We start from the raw sequence: 22827 nt of genomic DNA on the forward strand, positions 1-22827 counted from the left end.
GCAGGTATTTCCAATCCCTAAACTAGTAGCGAAAGGTATCATGTCCACTGTTACCAATTATTTATGGCGAGGAGACATATTCAGGGTTGGTGCGACTACCGTTATACTGGATCTCAGAAACGGGGGCCTCGGTTTGGTGGCTATTCGCAATAAAGCGTCTGCTCTGTTCCTCAAACGGACTTTCCATATACTCAGAGAACTTCCACAATGTATAACCGCAAAGCTCTTTGAGGCTGTGACACCCCATAGCCTGCAAGCACCTATTGATGTGCGAAGGATTAATGCCCGTCTGCAGTATGTGAGGAACTTTTTCCTCGAAGCAAGTTATCTTAGTGACGAAATGAGAAGCAACACACGTATCACAGCGCGCGACATCATACTTGAAAGGAAGTTAAATGAGGGTAGAAACAAAATTGAAACGAAATTCCCAAATTGTGACTGGAAAGCTGTATGGCGGAACATCAACTATGCCGGGCTATCTACAGACGCTATTTCCGCATGGTACAAAACAGTTAATAATGTCATCAGCACCAACGAGAGACTATATGGGATCGGTTTAAACCAGACACACCTTTGTGGAAAATGCAACCTGGTGGATACACTCAGCCACAGATTCACCTGTGGTGGCAATGTGCATAACTGGAATTGGATCGGGCAACAAATCGCTTTTCTCACCAGATCCTCTACGGAATATATAACGCCATCGCTCCTCCTGAGACCAGACATGACATACTTTCCGAAATTAAAAACCAACGCCATTAGCTGGTTACTGGGAAAATATGTTAGTTATGTCATCCACACACTTGGGTCGGACAACGAGATAGAATTCCGCGTTTACATGAAGTGTGAATATGCAAAAATCAGCACGTATCGCAACCACAAGAAGCACTACGGCAACATGCTGAAGATCATATTTGAAAGAATGGGTGTTGGTTAAATATGTGGAACCACTACAACACCTTGAACGAGAACGAACAGAAGAAAATTAAAAGTCACTTGGTTTCTTATTATTATTTACTATTACCTTGCTTCCGGAACAATTTTTTTTTCTAAACATTTTGTTCAAAATTACTCGTGTTCGACTTCTAAAGTATCTGTGTGATTCGAGAAGAATTGTTAAGTTTTTTTTTTTTTTTTTTAAAAAAGTCAGTGTTCAGTTTCTACTCAGAGAAGAGTTTTCGTTGTCTTTCTTACATCGGAGAATGGAAATATTGTGTTGATTTCTGCACACTTAGTGCTATGACCCAACAGGGAACATGAAAAAGGGGTGGGAGGGGTTTGGGCCTCGACGCACTGGCAGTGCCGTGAACAGACCCCACTGCTAGTGCGGCGTGTACCACGCCCTGACCATCCTAAAAATACAAAAAAAAATAAATAAAAAATAAATAAAAAATAAAAAGAAAATAAAAGTGGTTAGTAAAAATTTGATTGCTGGGGAAAAAGGATGGATAAAAAAGTGGATAGAAAAAAAAAGAAAAAAAGTGGTAACGTGAGTAGCTGCGGAACGAAAGGTCCTTGGTTCAAATCTTCCATCGAGCGAAAAGTTCAATTTTTTATTTTCAGTTAACGTAAAAAAAAAGAGCCATTTGAACCATTTGAACCATTGGTTTCTGCCTGAAATCACCATTTCATTAATTTTTTTTAAGTATCAGGCCTTTCTCATTAAACCATCATGCTATTGCACGATAAGGAGATCTAGTAGTACACACTGAGGTACTTCTACAAATGTAGTGTGTTGTTGCAGTCACAGCGTTCAAAGCAACAGTCGGAGCGGAGATTTCGCTACGTGGCTGTAGAAGATTTTGTCAATTTTTTTTAATATAGTGATCGTATTGGTGAGACCATTTACAGTGAAAGTAAATATATCTAATGTTACTGTAACATAAATTAGAGTTTGTACTACTGCTGTTTTAAGTGGTTTCGAAATGAAACCACTGGAGTAGTGTGTAATTTTGGTATAAATTTATTAAATTTTACGCCCATCTTCGCTTATTATGTAGGGATATAATTTGTTTTAGGCGTTGTGAGTTCACAGAAGTTTCGAGATGTGGGACTGTGTGTAGAAAAACTGCGAAATCGCTTTCAAATATATCCAATGAAACGATGTGTGGTTGAAAACTGTATGTCTCAGTGGTTCCCAAATGAAACCACACTTTGAAACAGTGGATTTTTTTCGATTTTCTTCTTGTAATCGTTACTTAATACGATGATAAAGACCAATTTTGTGCAAAATTTTAAAATTAATTTTTTTATATTGTTGGGGCTCAAATGATTAAAGTGATACATTCACTGTCCGCAGTACAAGCTCCAAAAGTGTATAGTAAACTTTTAGGATGACCCTGCGTGTAAAGGAGCACTCAGAGCATTCACTCGTCATCTGGAAGTTACTGCTTTGGTACCTGCCTTTGTTGTGAAACACAACCAGCACTTTATTTACACGATTTAATGAACGCTGTGGACAGTGGATCTGTAGGTGATTCTTTATTTATATATTTCCAGAAGGCCTTTAACACCATTCCTCAAAAGCGACTTATAATCGAATTGCATGCGAGTGGAACGACGTATCATTTCTGCGAATGGTTTTATGACTTCTTATCAGAAAGGTCTCAGTTCGTAGTAACTGACGTGAGTTATCTAGTGAAACTGAAGAGATACAAGGTTCGCCTAAGGAAGTGTTATAGGTGCTCTTCTGTTTTTAATCTTTAAATTGTTTGTCCTTCATCGTCTAGTAAAGTTATCAGAAGATCAAAATGAGTTGCAATATGATTCGGACAAGATATTTCCGTGGTGCACAGAGGTGCGTAAGTAGGGGTCAATTTTGTATCCTGAGGACAGTGTATCTAGGAATACATAATGTTCCCTGTTCCGTGTTTCAGTCTATTAGCAATTTTAGAATCAAATGAAGGAATGTGCACTAAAGATCATTAATAAGCAGTTTCTGGCATTCTCCGCTGGTTTTGATGTTGTGAGACATGATGTTGTGTTTTGTGCAGCATTTATAAATATTTTTAGTTCTATCCATTTAAGTGCTATACAATATGTTACACGTGTTTGGAATATATTGTTAATCTGCAGGTGCAGAATTTTATGATAATTCTATATTTTTTAAAACGAGTCGTGCGCCGTCTTGTATCTTGCAACGAAAGGAGATCTTCTGCAATGGAACATGTGATAGTTGCAAATGAACTGAGTTTGTTTAATGTCTTAAGATTTTACTTCCCTTGAATATGGAAATTTGTATTAATTTCCAATAGCTTCTGTTTCGACACGTATTTAATTCGTAACTGGTTTTTGGCACTATGTCTACTTACGTTGATTTCACTTACTATAGAGTAATAATGTAATATATAGACTATTAAAGGAGTATTGACAAGATTTTCTCTATTGCAACTCTTTTTAAATTTCACTTGAACGTTTATTCTAGGTATATGGCCGTGCTGTAACTTGTGACATTTATACACATTTGAAAAATCTTACTTTTCACTATAACTTTTGTAGTTTCAAGAAAAGACGGCGGCGCTCAAAAAGTGAAGGCTATCACTTAAAATGGAATAAGAACATATTTTAAACATCTGTTATAGGAATGTCCAGAGGCGAAAGTTTGAAGGTGAGCACTTTCCCCTATTAAAAAATTCCATTAAATTTCGGCTTTGCGATTGATAACACAAATTTAAAGATTACGGATTCACTAAATGCCGAGGGCTTATGAATATAAGTAATCAAAATTCGAACCATCACATCATAAAATGTTGTAGGGAAGATGAATCAAAGAGTGCGTTGTATTGGAAGAACTTTTAGACGATGGAACAAATCTGCGTGAAACGGAAGGGAAGATAGCGTGATGGATATAAGCTGTGTGAGGTGACAATAACTAAAACAAAGGCAATTTTCGTTGCTGCGAGATCTTTTCACGAAATTTCAATCGTTAAATTCCTCTTCCGAAAGCCAGTATATTTTGTTGACTCTCACCTGCATGGGGAGAAACGAGGATCGGAAAAATGTTCAAAATCTTAGCTCTCACCGAAAGATTTAGGTGTGGATATTTCCCACATGCTATTTGAGAGTGGAACGGCCGAGAAATAGTCTGAAGATGGTTCTGTGAATCCCCTGCAAACACTTTAGTGCGAACGGCAGAGTGATCATGTATATGTAGTTGAATCTGGATACATATTGATTAGTTTGTTAGATCTTATATACTGTAGTGGTGAACGTCAGAGATCTTCTTGGTGAGACTATATTTGCAAAAAAAGGGAGAACGGAATATTCCTGAACGTCTGTGCCTCCCACTAACGAGGCGTGCGTGTGTTGCAGGTTGCCCGCTGAGCTGCTGCAGGAGGTGCCGGTTCTGCGCGTGCGCGAAGGCCATCGCCTTCTCGCCAGGGGCCAGCAATGCTGCCTCTGTCTCACGCCATACCTGGTACGTCCCGACACCGTGCCGCAGCTACCATTAAAAAATTATAAAGTGGCGTGTAGCTGCAGACCTGAAACTGCTGGAAAGCTCTCCCACTCCACCGCTGTGAACTTGGCAGTGCTCTCTTGTATTCGGCGCAGTGTTCTAGACCCAGCACAGTTAGATGCTTTACCTTCCGTCCGATAGATGGTTGGTTATATGTTGCACAAATCTTTTGAACAATCTTTTATCGGAGTGTAGTGGTACAAGTTGTTTTACAGGATATGTACACATGGCTAGTTTTAACATTAGTGAACACAGTCGTATAACTTTTTAGCCCCACTCCTGCAACTACGCATAAACTAGTATTTCAGACTACCAGTTTTTGGATAAAAATTCGTTTGCGGAATGGAAATATTTGTCCATAAATAATGATTTTAGTTTATATTTATAACTTGCTCTGCGGCAACGGCCTTGCCGCAGTGGGTACACCAGTTCCCGTCAGATCACCGAAGTTAAGCGTTGTCAGGTGTGGCCGGCACTTGGATGGATGCCCATCCGGGTCGCCATGAGCTGTTGCCATTTATCGGGGTGCACTCAACCTAGTGAAGCCAACTGAGGAGCTACTCGACAGAACAGTAGTGGCTCCGGACAAAGAAAACCATCATAACAACCGGGAGAGCGGTGTGCTGACCACACGCCCCGCCTGCGCATCCTGCGTGAGGATGACACGGCGGTCGGATGGTCCATATAGGCCAATTGTGGCCTGAAGAACGGAGTATTATAACTTGCTCTGCTATCTGCGCAGATATCTTATATTTTTGGGTAAATGGTCAAAACTTTTTCTTGACGCATCTTGACTTCGCTTCTGAGGAGCCACTGAGAGCTTTAATAATGGGTAATATAGGCTCTTTACTCTACTAGTGTTAATGGAAAGGATATTACTATACTTCTGAATGTAAAGGATTATCTCCGGTGATTTTGCCATTTAGTTTTTGGGTGTGTAGCTGGAGTCAGCCCAAATCAATACTGCCCATTACGACTTTCATGCGACACCCAGTGTCAACAAAACGATTTTTAAAGCGGAATTTTACATGTTCGTTCAACAGAGCAGACCTGAATTAGGCTTGTGCGACGTTCGTTTTATCGGTATGTATTGACAGGGACAGTGAAACACGAAGAATAACCAGCAGTGACTCACATTCTGCCTCGGCCCGCGCCGACTGCTCCCGCCACGCAGCAGCGTTACTCAGTTGCTGCTGGGGTACTGGCTGTTCTTCGTGTTTTACTGTCCCTGTTAATAAAACGAATACCTCATTACACTAATTTTGGGCCAATATATCGTATTGGCACGTAACATTCGCTTTAAAATTATTTTTGTTTGCAACGGGAAACAAATCGACACTTCCGGTTGACATTAAGCGTCGCATGAAACATATGATGAGCTGTGGTTTTTCGAACGACTCCATCTACACGTTGTAAGAACATAATATCAAATATCTCCTCAAACACTAGAAAAAGTGAGCTCGACGACTCCTAGGAGAAATAACCTGTGTACTGTGTAGGCCCATTTAAAACGCCTAACTTCTTCAAGAGATGACTGTGCGTGAACATCTCGTATTATTCTTACTGTTCGATTTTGTGGAATCAATATAGTTTTTCTAAGCGATGCGTTACCTTAGAAAGCTATCCTGTAGGACATTATTCATAAGAAATATGCTTAATATGGTAAGATGTTGATTCGTGTTTTTTTAAGGTAAGCAATTTTACGAAGAGCAAAAGTAGCTGAGCTTGATAGTTTGAGCAGCTCAATAGTACGTTTCTTTCATTTAAAGTTTTCATCAGCATGTACGCCCCAAAATGTGGAGCATTCTACCCAATTTACTGATTCCTGTTCATGTGGTACATCATTTGTTATTATGACCCATTTTTATGCACACCTGAATATAATGTATTTTCTCAAAATGAAGGAAAAACTATTTTCAGAGAACCACTTAATAATATTGTGAAAAATGCTATCTGCATTGCTAAGTCGTAAACGGCGCAACTTACCGATTTTTTATTTAACAGTTATTTCCCAGCACAAACTACCCTGCAACACCCTTACAAGGTTTTCAGATTGTTTCTGACCAACCTGTATACAACCTGCACGTACAGCCGCGTGTGTGGACACACTGCTTCTCGTACTGACGGAGGCGGATGCAGTCTCTTTCATCGACATGATAGAAATCGCTGTCAGCGTACTCAATTGATGGATGAGTCTCAAGATGAATCACCAAAGTCTTTTCTAAGATCCTTTCTTTGTTACATTCCAAAACCTCCACCGAACAAAAGTTTACGTTTAGTGCCTTTGTTCATTGTTTTGCCTTTGTATTCGGACTCTTTCAATTTTTTATTTCTCTTCATTTTTCTTTCTTGTTTCTTCTTATGATTGTCCTCTTTTCGTTGTCTCTTTATTTCCAAAGCTACTTTCACGGGTGTGCTGGTGATGTGTAGAGACGGCACCTTATTTCTTAGTTTTCTTGACCTCCTTTAGAAGCAGCTTGAGGAACGGAGGTGAAGCATTTGTTCCCTCTCAGCAAACGAAATCTTTATTAACCTTCTTTTGCCAATACGGCTCAGTACTAGTGGTACCATTATGATAACATTTGAACATCCTGTCTCATCAAAATTACAAATCTGGTGTGCTCAAAATTGTATTTTGTTCTTATTTCTCTACATACATGAAAGAGTCCCTCTACATCTATCTCATTAAATGCTGCCAATCTAGCTGCCGACATAGGTTCCGGTTTACGAAAATTGAACTTGAGCCGCGTTATGAAATTTTGAATACAATCTTTCCGTGTCACCTTTTAAGCTTTGCTGAATCTGTGCTCTATATTTTTAAATTCAGTATAATCATAGACAATTTGAGCGAAGTTAGGCATAACAAGTCCATAAACTCTTCTGTCTAAATCGATGACACATTGCTCCAGTTCTTCTAATTGGTTATCATAAAATGTGTTTTTAAACCTGCGTGCATTTTTGGCAAATTCTGAAATAAAATAAGCAATGAATTACTAGATCCGTAATGAGATTTTCGAAAAACTTAAAGACAAAAATTTTAAGATTTTATTTTAATTTTATTTTTAGTGAAAAATAAGTGGGCACGTTATTAATTTAAAATGAGGTTTTCAAATATATTTAAATACGAACAAAAGCAGAGCTTACTTCATCGTCTCTCTCTCTCTCTTTCTCTCTCTCCTTTTTCTTTACGTAGCGACGTAAAGGAGCTCCAGGGAGGTTGAAATTCCTAGCGCCGGCAGTAACAAGATTTCTAATTCTTACATGCTGTATTGCCTCTTTCATTGGTGCCTTCTACCTTATATATACTTTCTCCATATTTATTACGTAGCTTGTGATGAAAATGACACGAGTGTACAATAACAAACGAACTAGATGCCGTTTTAGCGGCAGTCGGCATTTTGGATGCAAAAAGTCTTACAGAATAATTTCATTAACCGCGCGGGATTAGCCGAGCGGTCTGGGCGCTTCAGTCATGGACTGTGCGGTTGGTCCCGGCGGAGGTTCGAGTCCTCCCTCGGGCATGGGTGTATGTGATTGTCCTTAGGATAATTTAGGTTAAGTAGTGTGTAAGCTTAGGGACTGATGACCTTAGAAGATAAGTCCCATAAAATACCACACATTTGAACATTTTTGAATAATTTCATCAAACTGTTTTTAAAGCATCAGTGAATCTATAAGGCTGAAGAGGTATCAACTAATATTCTTTAATATAAAAGTATTACTTACGTGAAACTTATTTAAACCGTTCTTCTTAGACTCTTCGTCAGTCCAACCGACCTTCCCCTATATACGAGAGTCGTACAATAAATAATACCCCATTTTTTCTACCGACGTTTTTATATACAGGAAAATGTTTTTAGATACTTAAAATCTGATGTTTCTGCTCACGTGTTCGAAGTTTTGAACAATTCGGACAGGTGGCAGAGCCGTAGCGAAACATCAAAGAGGCATCTACGCATGACACTGGCTACAAGCACAGAGCTGTAATTAAATTTTTTGTTGCAGAACCACGGTGAACATCCATAAACGTCTGTGTGCAATGTAATGTAGTGGTGCAGTTGAAAGGAGTACTTCGGGAATGACTAAATAGAGTTGAAGAGTCAGGAAGAGCAGGAACCGATCGGCCACGTTCGGGACGCCCTGTCACAGCCACTCTTCACTACACGGTGAATCACGCGAATGACGTTATTCGAACAGAGCGGCGGATCACTACTCGATAGTTGGCTCTACAGCTGTTGGAAGCCCTTGTGGAATGACTGAGACACCTCGATATTCTAAGATGTGCTGAGGAGAGCTTCCACGAATGCCCAAAAAAGACCACAACATGCATCACATCTGTTGGAGCAATCTGAGACCAGTGAAGTGGCGTTTATGCCGTAGGTTGTTACAGATGACGCGACCTGCATCACATTGAGCTGGAAACAGTCACTGGAGTGGCACCAGCGCAATCACCAACAAAAGAATAAAGTCATGATGGCAGTCTTTTTCGATACCGATAGTGTCATTTTCGCGCGTCTGTTTCCAAAAGGTTCAATCGTTGAGAAGCATATGTGATGACTGTGAACAAGCTAAGAAACCGACTCCAACTTGTTCAGTCAGACAAGAATGCAAAAGAAATATTGCTCCAACACGGCAAAGCATGCCCATGCACAAGTCTCGGAACCTGGAAATACATCACCAAATTAGGTAGGATATCGTTGCTTCATCCACCTCTGTAGTCCAGACATGGTGCTCTCGGACTCCCATCTGTTTGGAGCACTTAGGATTTTCTAAGTGGCCACACTGTGTATGTGAAGAGAGCGTAATTCATACAGTAAAAACATGAGTACGAGCATACGGCAAGAGCGTTTATGAACAGGGAATACGAGTACATGCTCTTTCACAACGCTGGTTCAAGTGGTTCAAATGGCTCTGAGCACTATGGGACTTAACATCTATGGTCATCAGTCCCCTAGAACTTAGAACTACTTAAACGTAACTAACCTAAGGACATCACACAACACCCAGTCATCACGAGGCAGAGAAAATCCCTGACCCCGCCGGGAATAGAACCCGGGAACCCGCGCGTGGGAAGCGAGAACGCTACCGCACGACCACGAGCTGCGGACCACAACGCTGGTGGTTGGCCGCAAAACTTGAGATGCTATGTAGAAGAAAAGTGTGTGTAAAATAAAAGTTCATTGATTCTTCCACCAAATTATACTTCTTAAGAATGAACATGTTCTGAGAAAAGTATGGAACATTATTGAACGACTCTAGAGTATCGTGAACAGTAAGAGCTTTATTACATTACTTTCACATATGACGATTGCTTTCAGTTCGTCCCTGAGATCTCTCCATCAGGAAGTCTTGGATCCAATCTAAATCTGATCCGACGTGCTGTAAGGCATGCGACCAAAAGATAGCAATACGCCATACATGTAACTTGCGGTGAAAATCGCCTGCAATTGCCGAACCTGCGATATAATGAGTATGAAAATTTGTGCCAGACCGGGACTCGAACCCGGATTTCCTAACTTCTGTTAGCAGCTCTCCACTAAATGTGTTCCTTCCTGTGGTGCTATTCCTCCCTGTGGTAGAATCTCTGGCTGGAATGTTCGGAAATCGAAGTAAAGACATAGTTGACAATGAATGTGCTCGTGCTGAGATAGCCTGACGGTTAAGGCGAATACTCTTCATAAGAGTCTTTAAATATTTCAATACAGCTACCACAGCAGTTGCTGACGTTGTGGTGAAGGTGACATCAGAAGAAATCAAAACGGGCTACTCTGTCCCGTCTCCCCGTGGTTTTGTTAAATCTCCAAAGGAAAATACCAAGATGGTTCCTCTAAAAAAGAAATTTGAGCTTTCATTCCGTTCCAGTGACCTAGTTCTTCGCCCCTACTCTCTCTCTCTCTCTCTCTCTCTCTCTCTCTCTTCCATGCGCTTGTCATTACTACCATAAATGACCTTACTTACATAAAACTGCAAGGGTGGGTCAAATTATAATGTCTCCTGCGAAATAAAAAAAATAGTGAATATACAGCAGCGAAATTAGTACAGACCATAGCCTGAATTGCCGTCTATACAACACTACCTTTCAAAATACTCACGTGAATTTCACATTCGCACCATCGTTGAATCCAATCATCAAAACGAGTTTCAAAAACTTCAAGATTTTCCTCCTCGATCCATGATTTTAAAGCTTTTTAATCTGACGCATGAAGGAAGCGTATCGGGACACTGTAATGGACTTCAGCAATGTGGGTCGTTGGGTGAATAAGTTCGGTAACGCAGAAATAGAAATTGCAGATAAAACGCTCAGATAAAACAAGGTCTGTTATAGATGACTGTCGAGGACGTGTTGAGGAAGTGATTCGAGGAGAGAGATGCGTTAGAGTTTACTATCAACAGCGAGACCTGTGTAACCACAGTTAAGAAACTTAGTGAGGCAATGATTTAATCCCCACAAATAATTTTCACAACTCAAGCGACTGCAAAAATGGAATAGTCAGTGGTGTCTCGTCCACCCTGGCTTTGATTGGGCCCTACATGACTTGTACTTGTTTAGACCTGTGAAAGACAACCTAGTGCTTACATATTCAATGACGTAGACGAAATTAAAACAGCTTGAAAATCATGGGTCAATAAGCAAACCCATGAATTTTTTCATACTAGTTGTGATGCCTAGGTTGAACGATGGCACAAATGTGTACACATGTATTATAACTATGTTTAACGGTAGTGGTGTGTAGAGGATAGTTCAGGCTGTGATATACACTAATTTCGCTGTTATACGATCGTTATTAAATTTTCCATGACACCAGAGGCATTATTTTTTGATCCACCCTCGTGTGAATTAGGAGTTACAATAGCACAGTAGAACAAATATTGTTCAGATATTTGAATATTTATTGATGAAATCTGAATTCTTTGCGGCCAATAAGATCGTTGAGCTCGTCTGTATCGAGTAGTCAAACACCACGCACTTTCCTACTTCCTACCATATACGTCGTGCGGAATGGCCATGACGGAAAATACTGAGAGAGGTTCCACTTACCAGCAGTCGTTCTTCCCGCACACAATTTGCAAATAGAAAGAAAAACAAGAAAATGATAATGGTACCCACCGCCCTCCAGCGTTCTTTTATTTTTCCGCCTTTCGATCGATACTGCTGATTTGTTTTGGAGTTACTACTGCTGGAACTCATTTGTAGCAAAGTTAATTTTTGCATAGCAATCTTCTCAAAAGTCACATTTCATAGAAAGGTGTAAATAATCTGCGTACTGTAGAGCGTGAATTTTTCTTTGTTTCTTTCAATAGTATGATTAGATCGAAAACGGATATGTCGAATAATAGTAGGAGCAAAATAGACATCTGCTGGATACCTTTATTTGTAGTTCTGTCTTCGAGTAATGTATCACTTAATTTTATAACTACTGTTCTCTCGTTCAGTTGGGACGGCGGAAGTTATTCGGTAGTAGATGCTCTCACATATGTGAGAATAGCTGAGTTATTATTACCATGCATCTGATAAATATTCAATAGACAGCAGGAATGTCCTTATTTGTATTGGAATATTTAAAGACACCTGTCTTTAAATAAGCATGCGAACCACCTTCGTACCTGAGGTCGCTAAGACACGCGCTCGCCGATTCGAAGCTTGTTGGTGGAAAATCTTCACTGCCGGTAGTTGGCCGGCAAGGAGAGGCTGTGGTATAACTAGACTTTGAGCCAGTGTCCTGTATTAAATTTAAAACTGTCCGCAGTGTGTGTATCATGAATTGAGTGAACCTGACAGTATTGATGGTGATTCGCCTGTCGGTAGGGGGCGTGAAGCTCTGTGTAGACCAGGGCCGGCCAAACGCTGCACAGTGTGCAGACGTGCGGAAGTGCTGCACATGTGCGCACGTGTGCGACAGGGAGCGACAGCGACATCTGTTATTAGACATGTGTCCTAAATGAACGGCGGCGGCTCCACTTTCCTGTTTATGTGGTACAAGCAAGAGCGCAACGTACCCAGTCTCGTTTACCCCTGGTGACAGTAGCCTTAACAGAGAAGTACTGAGAAATGGCAGGTACTGTGAAAAAGCAAAGGACGCGAGACCTATGTTCTCAGTCGTTTAAAAATGACTGGGAACTGCAGTTATTTTTTGTAGCCATTGGTGAAAACTCAGTGTTTGCTGTGCCGCCGAATAATAGGCCACCAGCGTAAGTTTTCAATTGAAAGACACTACAATACTTATCACAAAGACGAGTGTAGTGTACTCAACGGTGAAGAACGGCAAGCAAAATTAAATGTCCTTAAGAAAATGGATGAGACACATCAACTCGATTTTACTGTACGTCAAAGTAACTGATACTTCTTGAACTCTTAGTTTCTTGTGTTACATTTATGTCTATTTTACTGTACGCTGTAAAACGTACTGTTTTCAATTTTCCAGAATGACAACCACACTAAATCTTCATTGCGAGCAAGTTTTAAAATCGCATTAAGAATTGCACAATCTGGGAAACCCTTTTCCGAAGGGGAGTTTGTGAAAGGGTGTCTGATTGATGCTGCAGAACTTGTGTGTCCCACGAACGTTAGCAGGTTTCATGAAATCAGTCTATCCAAACAAACAGTGACAAGACGTATCAGTGCAATGGCCGGCGATGTGCACAGGCAGCTAATAAATAAGGCTAAAGACTTTGTTGCGTTCTCTGTTGCGCTCGATGAAGCAACAGATCTTACAGATACAGCCCAGGTTGTGATATACATACGAGGTGTCGATAACGCACTTTGTGTAACAGAGGACGTTTTGGACTTAGTACCTTTGAAAGGGACTACTACAGGTGCGGACTTACTCCAAGCTGTCGAGCAAGCGATTGATCGTGTCGGTATGAACTGGAATCGGTTAGTCTCAGTGACCACAGATGGAGCACCATCAATGCAAGGCCATCAGAGAGGACTCATAGCACGGATGCGCAAAAAGCTAGGGCGCACAGACGAGACGTTGTATGGAATTCACTGCATTCTGCATCGAGAGGCGATTTGTGCAAAATCAATAACGTTAGCAAACGTCATGCAAATTGTTGTGCGTACTGTAAATTATCTGAAGACACATGGGCTTAGGCATCGCCAATTTCGGCGGTTCTTGGAGGAATTAGGAGCGGAGTACGGCGACATACCTTACTATACCGAAGTACGCTGGCTCAGTCGAGGTAAAATGCTGAAAATATTTTTCGATTTACGTTTGGTCATAGTAACATTCTTACGTGAGAAGGGAAAAAGTGAACCTATGTTGGAAGACCCTTGTTGGATATCAGACCTTGCATTTCTCGTGGACATTACGTCTCATATGAACAGCCTGAATGTCAGTTTGCAAGGTGAAAATAATTTAATTTCTGACATGTTGGAAAAAATAAATGCCTTTGAAAGGAATTTTGCGCTTTGGGACAGACAGCTATTGACAGAAAACACTGCACACTTCCCGACTCTTGGACTGGTCCATGAAAGTGCTAGATTTCAAGAATACGTGTCAATAATTGTAAAAATTAAGGAAGAATTTCGAGCACGATTTGCAGATGTTTGTCTCCTGTCATTCGCCTCTTTGCTCGACCGTTCTCGTCGTCAGTTGAAGATGCTCCGAATTATCTACAGATGGAACTGATCCACCTACAGTGCAATACAAGACTGAAGGGCAAGTTCTTTGCAGTGCAAAGTACAAAAGAATTCTACGAAAATTTTTCACAACAAGAATTTCCACGCCTGCATCGAGAAGCCGCGAGAGTTATGTCCATGTTCGGGTCGACATATGTTTGTGAAAGATTTTTCTTGGTGATGAAAATGAATAAATCAAAGTTTCGATCAAGCATAAGTGATGAAAACCTTCGGATCTGCTTGCGTTTGTCAATGAGCCGTGTTTTTATGCCCGGTATTAACTATATCATTTCTCATGACCAGTGATAAACGTGTTTGGATTTATTCCTTTCATAATTAAAAATTATTGTTTACTAACTGTGTATTATTGCCTCATTCTGCCCAAAGTTACATTGTTATCAGGAAAATTGGTCATTAAACCGATTGTTCCAATGTATACTTACATTTAAGGTTTTTTTTTAATGTGTGAAAGGCTACACTCAGCTGAAGTCGATAAAACATAACAATCATCTAATTGTTATTATGCAGATTTCAGACGGAGCTGATGAAAGATACAGCAATAATGGTATTGAAATAACAGGTGATCATCGAGAGGTCTGCGGTTATCATTCTGTTCAGAGGTCAGTGAGACAGAAATTATGTGGGTGTAACTGAGGGCACCGAGAATTAGTAATAGGAAACCTTGCGTTAGTTTAACGTTATTTGAAATCATGAATAAGGTTCGTTGGAAGTCGCTGTGCTCTCTTTCTTAAATACTGGATCAAAAACATTAAGCTGGCTTAATAAAAACCCACGGTTATTAACTGTATTACTTGTCTTACTGGGTTAAACTGTTAACATAAAAGTAGACGTCTCAATGAGTAGACTGTAATAGGATTTTAAATGTTTAATACGCGAAATACCTTCCCATGGTTGGCTTGCAAGCTGTGGAAAGAGCACTAGAATGCGCCGGTACAGAGTATCCCAGCAAGTGGATAAAACGACATCTGTGCGTAGAAACATGCACTACATGAACGCTGACGGCTGCGGCGCGCACGCTGTGACCCGGAAGTTGCACATGTGCAGGAGCACCGCACGCGTGCAGAATTTCTGGCCGGCCCTGGTGTAGACTATATGACGGTATCATCGATAACAACAGACACCCGATACTATGCTGTACCAGCAACCATCACAGCCGTCTACGCTATACAGTTATACTCTGGACACTACGTAACAAATCGGAGGAAGATAACGGCAAACGACGTCTTAGGAACTTGCCTAGAAAGGCGATGGAGAATTGCTGCATCTGCTCACCTGTGCTTTCTCTGAGTACAGGACTACTTTTTGAAAGAAGCGTGCATATCCACTGTAACAACCTAAAATATTCTTTCAAGTCAGAGGGAATCGTAAATAAGAGAGTTTTGGGCTCTGAATGAAAATTTTCTAAACGGTAAAGTTGGGAGTTTGGTCGATCGAAGTCAGTCAGCCATAGAAGTCTTAACATTCTGGTGTATACTTCCAAAGGTGAAGTTTGCACCTAACAAATCACAAGTCGAATTACATATTCCTAAGAGGAAATCCACTTAGAGATCTAACTGCGAAGATTAGCGAAGTAGTCTTATGTAGACAGATTGCAGTAAGATATTTTGTCATTTACTCATGCCTTGGCCAGAACTGAAATTTCGCGGCACACATCGAACAAATGACTAGAAAAGCTCTAATTATTTTGCACAAACGTATCAGCCTTGGACAAAGGAGATTTCATCTTCCTCCCAGCACTGGCAGTCTTTATAAAGGTCACGTTCCTTCCAGCGATAGTGGGCTATGGACCTAGTGCTTGGGCTCACATCTTACGGTTTGTTAAACCCACAATGGCGGTAAGAAGAATACAAAGAAATGTATTAACGAGATCGTTATGGGCTTCTTTGAGTACGTTCTTTCTTCCCTAACACAAAATAAAATCTTAAAGCGAGATTCTTTTGTCCTGGACAGGATCTTGTAAATCGTCTTATCGAATAAGAGGACTGCCCTGTGTATTTACACAGAGTTGGCGAACGATGAACAGTGAGGTGTGATTGTGGTAATGAGGTAGATACCACAGAGCATTTAACATTTGAATGCCTTGAATTTTTACAGTTTGTCCCGGTCGGGAGGTTACTCCGAAGTATCCATAATTTAAATGAAATTTATAATTAATAAATCGTGAGCACTGAAAGTATAAGTATCAGTTGTTTCAGTTAAAGCTCGAATAGACTATTATGCACATAGAATAGCCTACATCTACACACAAACTGCGTATCATACGGTGTATGGTGGAGGGTACTTTGTACCATTATTTGTCGTTCTCTTTCCTTGCAAATGGAGATAGGGGAAACGACTGTCTATATGTCTCCTAATGAGCCCTAATTTCGCTTGTTTTCGCAGCTCTTCGAGGAAATGTACGTTGGGGGCAGTAGAGTCGCTCGTAGTCAGCTACAAATACCGATTCTCTAAAATTTCTCAGTAGTCGTTCGCTAGAAGAACGTCGCCTTCCTTTCAGGGATTCTCGTTTGAGTTCTCGAAACGTTTCCGTAATACTCGCCCACCTGAGGGTAACAAATCTATCTGCTCGCCTTTGAATTGCTTCGATATCTTCCTTTAATCCGGCCTTGCGGGAAAACAAAACACACTCGAGCAGTACTCAAAATGTGCCGCACTAATGTTCTTTATGGATGAACCACTCTTTCCCAAAAGGCTCCTAATAAAACGAAGGCGACTATTCGCCTTCCCTACAACCGTCCTCGCATGCTCGTTGCATTTGATATTTAATCGAAGTGTTTGTGTCAAGCAGCAGCCCGCTAATACTTCATTCTAACAATATAAGATTGTTTTTCGTACTCATCTACATTGTTGTTGTTGTGGTCCTCAGTCCAGAGACTGGTTTGATGCAGCTCTCCATGCTACTCTATCCTGTGCAAGCTTCTTTATCTTCCAGTACCTGCTGCAACCTACATCCTTCTGAATCTGCTTAGTGTATTCATCTCTTGGTCTCCCTCTACGATTGTTACCCTCCACGCTTCCCTCCAATACTAAATTGGTGATACCTTGATGTGTCAGAATATGCCCTACCAACCGATCCCTTCTTCTAGTCAAGTTGTGCCACAAACTCCTCTTCTGTCCAATTCTCTTCAATACCTCCTCATTAGTTATGTGATCTACCCATCTAATCTTCAGCATTGTTCTGTAACACAACATTTCGAAAGATTCTATTCTCTTCTTGTGCAAACTATTTATCGTCCACGTTTCACTTCCATACAAGGCTACACTCCATACAAGTACTTTCAGAAACGACTTCATGACGCTTAAACTTATGCTCGATGTTAACAAATTTCTCTTCTTCAGAAACGCTTTCCTTCCATTCAGTCTACATTTTATATCCTCTATACTTCGACCATCATCAGTTATTTTGCTCCCCAAATAGAAAAACTCCTTTACTACTTTAAGCGTCTCATTTCCTAATCTAATTCCCGTAGCATCACCCGATTTAATCTGACTACATTCCATTATCCTTTTTTTTGCTTATGTTGATGTTCATCCTATATCCTCCTTTCAAGACACTGGCCATTCCGATCAGCTGCTTCTCCAGGTCCTTTGTTGTCTCTGACATAAGTACAATGTCATCGGCGAACCTCAAAGTTTTTATTTCTTCTCCATGGATTATAATTCCTACTCCGAATTTTTCTTTTGTTTCTTTCACTGCTTGCTCAATATACAGATTGAATAACATCGGTGAGAGACTACAACCCTGTCTCACTCCCTTACCAACCACTGCTTTCCTTTCACGTCCCTCGACTATTATAACTGCCACCTGGTTTCTGTACAAATTGTAAATAGCCTTACGTTCCCTGTGTTTTACCCCTGCCACCTTCAGAATTTGAAAGAGAGTATTCCAGTGAACGTTCTCATAAGCTTTCTCCAAGTCTACAAATGCTAGAAACGTAGGTTTGCCTTTTCTTAATCTACCTCGTAAGATAAATCGTAGGGTCAGTATTGCCTCACGCGTTCCAACATTTCTACGGAATCCAAACTGATCTTCCCCGAGGTCGGCTTCTACCAGTTCTTCCATTCGTATGCAAAGAATTCGTCTTAGTATTTTGCAGCTTTCACTTATTAAACTGATAGTTCGTTAATTTTCACATCTGTGGACACCTGTTTTGTTTGGGATTGGAATTATTACATTCTTCTTGAAGTCTGAGGGTATTACGCGTGTCTCATACGCCTTGCTCACTAGATGGTACAGTTTTGTGAGGCCTGGCTCTCACAACGCTGTCAGTACCTACATTAACTTATATTTTTCTACATTTAGAGCAAGTTGCCATTCATCACACTAAATAGAAATTCTAAGTCATTCTATAGCTCACTACAGTCAATCAACAACGAGAATCTCCCGTACAGTACAGTGTCATCAGCAAACAGTCGCAGATTGCTGCTCACCCTATCCATCAGATCATTAATGTATACAGAGGACAAGGACAATCCTATCACACTTCCCTGTTGCACTCGTTGAACTAAACAAACTTTTCTCAACCAATAGAAGCGTTCACAGATGTGAACGTTGTGCAGTAGCAAGTTTGTACAGGGTGGTTATAGAACAGTTACACGTCTTCATGCAACGTCAATTTTAGGTGGTACTATCAAATGATAGGAAAGAGACATAAAATGCAATGGTTATCAGATGGTAGAGTCCCACCTCCTCACAATGGGAACGGTAGTTCGGCAGAATTGTCTGCTGGTGCTAAGAAACCATCTAATTAACAAGTTGTATTTTTAATGCAGACAAATAACCGTTTTGTGATGTATAAAGTTATGAAATACTATTGATTGTATGGTCCAGTATTGTTACGGGCCATAGTTCAATAACAAACGTAAAATATAAACAAATTCTGAACAATATACCGATACTCTTTCTTAGTTATCACATTTTGTTTTGGGACTTTTCTTATGGGAGTTGAGCTTGCCGGAAGCTACACTGCGGAATTGTAGCGGGCTGGGAACTCACGTGCGTACCGCGGCGCAGGCCGCATCGCTCCGGATATTATGCTGTTGGGCCGAGTTACGGGCGCGCGCTATTCGCTGGAACCCCCGCTTCGCGTGCCCTGCTAACTTTTACTCTGTTTAGCGGCACGCGAGCCGCATCGCGCAAGATTTTACGGCTTGCCGGAATTATGCCTCCCCGTCACGACTCTATGCTCATTTACTCCTCGACGTGTGCGCGCTCTGATTATATTTCTTGATATTCTCTTTAAGATAACTGGTGAAGTACTCTCACTGTATACGACACTGCTTTTTTCTCAGCTGAGCCAGCAAAATGAAATCGGAAAGTATGCCGACTTCGTAGATGCAATCAACGAAGCGTTTGCTTTATTGCGATCAGTATTCGTAGCTCACATCCTCCCCATCGCAGGAGAGAAAGATAATCTTGTTACTCGTCGTGAGTGTACCTGCTTTGTATGATGTTTTCTTATATCGCTGAGAAAAACGTATAGACGAGCTTTCATCTAGCTGCACAGCTGTACAGAAAAAAGTTAATTTCAAGACAACAACAACAAAAAATAAATAAAAACATATATTTAAAAAATGCCAAGAAGTTTGGAAAAAGCGAATCCTCCGATGCAGAGGTGAAGATTCATTTTGGAAACAAATCCCTAGGATATGTTTAATTTCTTTCTCCTGGTCTTACTAAAGCGCTAGCAGAGCCGTGCCGAGGTGACCCTGCGACCTTGGCAAAACTGGCAAATCTATGCCACCACCCGTCCGCTCGGTAAAGCTACCTTTCAGAAATTTTGATACGCATATTTAGCAAATTTTATAATTCTGAATGTAGGTTTAAGAAAAATGAAGATTTATTGAAAAGGATTACTGAAGGTGAGACTCGCCCTAAAACTTCAGTTTTTTCCAAAAAAAATTCTTTGGCTATTTCACATTTTTGTTTGCTCTCATATGCCAAAACAATTTGTCTATATCCGCAATACAAGTACTAGATGAAGCACATCATGGAGATAACATTCGTACTCCTCTTACTATGGATGTTGTGCTCAGGATAGTATGTGTCTATCGGAGACTTGCATCTGATACACTACTGGCAAGATGCATTGATGGCAAGACACAAAATGTAGATGAAAGTTTGCACAGAGCTATTTGGTCCAAGTGTCTCAAAGACATTTTTGTGTCTAAAAAAAAGATCCTTTAGGGTCTTGTAGAAGCTGTTTCTCAGTTCATTATAGTCCCAGCACTCTTTTATCATTCTACCACAAGAAGATCTGCTTATCTAGAGATCAACGAAGCAGTCCACAAGATAATGTCTGGAGAAGGAAAAATTCAAGAAGAAAGCTACCATGATGTTGAAATTACAAGAAGAAGCCTTACAGTAGTAGTAAGGGAAAATGTATGTTGCTGGTGAATTGTAGTGGGCCTGTGTCTTATACTAGCATTCATTTATTTCGTTAACTATTAAACTCTATTTTCACATAAGTTTGTTCTTCTAAGTTCAGTGCCAACTTGTTTATCTTAAATATTAACCAGTCTCAATAAAATTTTTGCAAGTAGTAGTCTTGAGGTATTTTCATACTCCTACTAATTAATATTATCGAAATGTTGTTTCTTTATTCTGTTACCACAATTATGTAGCTATAATTTAATAAAATAAATTTAAAATTTGAAAGGATACTGAAAGTAAATTAATACCATTTCTCATTAAATGAATACCGAGAACTTATGATCAATGTCTTGTCAATGTACCTAGAAATCTACAATATGAAAAGTTGATGTCTGAGTGTCAAAAGTTGGTTTTTCAATAAGGCCATTAAAAATCTTATTAAAAAATTAACTTCGCAAACCAATGAAGTCCTGCACATCGAAACTTGGATGATCATAACTCTTCACATGAGAGACATGATTTTATAATTTTGTTCAAATAGGCGAAGTAGAGGGAAAGTTAAATTTTTGGGTGGACTCTGCCCTTAAATGAGCTACATTGAAGAAAAACTAATGCTCACAACAAATTAAATATATCATTATAAATGTAAATTACTGTATTTATAATATTTATAAAACACTGAAAGTAAAACAAAATCTATAATTTTCTGTTTGTGGCAGTTAAATTGTAGGTTTCAGCATAAAATATAATAAGCAATAGGTTTTATTTGTTTCCCTTGAATTATTAATTATTAATAAAATTAAATGGGCCATAATTAAGATAACGTGTCTTTCCACGTTTATTTGCACGAGGATTCATCTTAGGTGAAACAGAGTATAGAGGTATGTACGCAAAATGACTAACAAACCCGTAATATTGTTAATGCATCAAATAACGCTTGCTGTTTATTTGTTCTTTATTTACAACACAGGTCGTACCAACCGAAACTTTGGAAAAGCAAAATTACTGGATGGAGTGGCAAATAAGTACATATCACCTTCACGTATTTTGCTTCCCTCTTCCACAGTCGCGTACCACCCAGTCCCCAGTCGGCAGAAATCGCCAAAAATGTAAAGTCTTCGATTACAGAGCATATTTGCTTCATCAACAACTAGCAGACCTTGGAGATTCTACAATCCTATGGTGAAGTAGCACTAAGAATTCCAATGTTAAACATGAGCGAGTTGTGTGGACGACAGATGGGGGAAACAAGCGCAATGTTGGATCATAAAACAAATTTAGGTAGTATTCGTTTCTTTATTTTGCCGTTTGGAGGGCATAACAGAGTGACAACAGCGTGCGTTTATAGTCGCTTGTCAACGGGAAGCTTCTTATCGTGGACATAAATTAGCTATAGGGGGTGCTGGAGAGCTCGTGTAGCTTTTCTTCTGGTGAGTTTTTACGCCAGCTCTGTGGCCGTCCCTTTGGCGGGAGGTGTCTCGCCATCCATTTGGTACGGCCCTGAGGGCTAGTCAAGCAACCTGTGCAAAGAGCTACTGTGAAGTTAAGAACTGAGGAGAAGAGGTACTGCCAGAAGTAAAGCTGCGAGGTTGAGTCTTCGAGTGGTGCATTGGTAGCTCAGTCGGTGAAAGAACTGGCAGCAAAAGAGAAGATTTTGGGTTGAGGCCCCGCCTAATACACAGTTTTAATCTGCCAGGAATTTTCGAGTATATTGTACCAGCGGCAGAATGCTGCTATCGGAGCAGAAAGAAGGGTAATGTGCTACGGTTTAATAAAAGATTGACGACAAAATAGGATACCAGCTGCCTCAATCTACCGTGTTCAGCACCTTTAAAATTTTTCTCAAAAGTTTCGCATACGTACATATCAGCGTTCTTTTTGACATGCTGAGCTAGTGACGGCGGATGTGGCTTGAGACTAAGGTTCCGCAGTTTGGCTTATACTGCACTGTGAAACCTGAGTACTGGACAGCGGTGAGCCCCAAATACCAGGCCTCAGCGAATGAGCATTGACGGCGACGGTTGCCCAGCTAGATGGAGGATCCTGCCCATGGCTCGATCGGACGATGCGTGACGACTGCTGATTTCGTGGTCCCCAACTTGACCAATGTTCCCATGGACCACACAGAAACCGTCCGATTATAGTGGCCGTTGTTCGATGTCCTGTTGGATCGATGTACGTGCATTAATAGTGCCTCGGTGATCCTTTGTTTGGGTCCTGCTGGCGGTAGCATCACGTTTCAAAGTAACTCGACATCCCATGCTTAGAGTTGCTGCTAGGACGTCATAATACGGAAGATGACGTGAATTCTTGTAATGTCTTCAGCTTTGGATGAACTCCTGCAGTAGACACTGC

General features: G+C 40.5%; 1 long non-coding RNA gene across 1 annotated transcript in view; it reads left to right on the plus strand.

Annotated features, from left to right (window-relative positions):
- The window catches only part of LOC126482272 (uncharacterized), a 114281-nt gene that overhangs the window by 59474 nt on the left and 31980 nt on the right, over positions 1-22827 (plus strand). Inside the window, exon 2 of the long non-coding RNA XR_007587618.1 lies at positions 4312-4417. This is a non-coding gene — a long non-coding RNA (uncharacterized LOC126482272). The remainder of the gene's footprint in view (positions 1-4311; positions 4418-22827) is intronic.

This window comes from Schistocerca serialis, chromosome 5 (assembly GCF_023864345.2).
Source record: "Schistocerca serialis cubense isolate TAMUIC-IGC-003099 chromosome 5, iqSchSeri2.2, whole genome shotgun sequence".
Classification (NCBI taxonomy): Eukaryota; Metazoa; Arthropoda; class Insecta; order Orthoptera; family Acrididae; genus Schistocerca; species Schistocerca serialis.